At 35.4% G+C, this 1,133-nt stretch overlaps 1 protein-coding gene across 1 annotated transcript in view; it reads right to left on the reverse strand.

Annotated features, from left to right (window-relative positions):
- The window catches only part of LOC118745218 (cytochrome P450 6a22-like), an 11,352-nt gene that overhangs the window by 9,392 nt on the left and 827 nt on the right, over nt 1-1,133 (reverse strand). The window lies entirely within an intron of this gene.

Consider the following 1,133-nt stretch of genomic DNA (forward strand, 5'->3'; position numbering starts at 1 on the left):
TAATAATGAAAGTATGATTTAAAAAACTAAACATATTTACGTATTCTGCTCTCTAAAGCCAATTGTTTTTATTTACGAAACATTGCATGTCAAAGTAGTTAGGTTTTAGTTGTGATCTCTTTTCGTTTACTATTAAAGCTGCTTTACTGTACATTCGTTCAGATTCTACTGATGACGTTAGGCCAACATAGTTGCCATATATTCTTTTATATAAAAGTATTGCCGATTTATACAATGCACATTCAATATTTTTGTGTCTTAAGTTTGGAAGGTTTTCGATAGTGAAAATACTTGATAGTTTTGAAAAACTATCGATAAGAAAAAATACCAAAACCATCGATAGTATCGATAGTGCCATCGATAGTTTGCCACCACTACACAGTCGTTGCTGATATTTTCGCTAGTTAAGCGTGTCGGAAAGAGCTCTTGGTCTCGTCGGATTTTATATGACTTGAGTATTTGCATGCGCTGCTCATTGTAGTGGCATTTCTATATATACATACTAGACTCCTGCGCAATTCCATTTAAACGGCCCAACAAGACATCCGATCGCCGCGCAAATACTTTCCATCCCCTACTTTCATCGTTCGGGTCAATTGTGAGTAAGCATAAACCAGTTTCAGCAAGCGTACGTAAACTACAGATCAATAGCAACACGCGTAGAGTATTTACTTTGCCTTCCGCAACTACTGCGAGTAAAACGTATTTGACAGTAGAGTACTCTACTGGTAGTACTTGAGTATTTTCGAAGAAAACATACATTTGTGGCAAGAATGATAGAAGAATTTTCTGGATCGCGCATTTGTGGTATCTGAAAAAAACTAAGGACAGGAATGTAGTGGAGCGATGAAGGGAGCGACGAGCAAAACGTACTTTCAACTAAAATGCTGATATACATACCTAAGTACATATGTATGTATGTGCATAGATACGTATGTGCATAGATACATACATATGTGCATAGATACGTATGTGCATAGATCGCGATCTGTACAGTGGTGTGCAATAAAATAGCAGTGTTCGATAGGCGTAGTTGAGGAACACATGAACGTGTATTTGTTTCCACCAAAATAAAAGATAATAAAAATAGAGTGAAATAAAATTAAATTAAATTAAATTAAAGTAATTAAAAT

The sequence above is a fragment of the Rhagoletis pomonella genome, unplaced genomic scaffold (genome assembly GCF_013731165.1).
Source record: "Rhagoletis pomonella isolate Grant_MI unplaced genomic scaffold, Rhpom_1.0 Rhpom_scaffold_00008, whole genome shotgun sequence".
Classification (NCBI taxonomy): Eukaryota; Metazoa; Arthropoda; class Insecta; order Diptera; family Tephritidae; genus Rhagoletis; species Rhagoletis pomonella.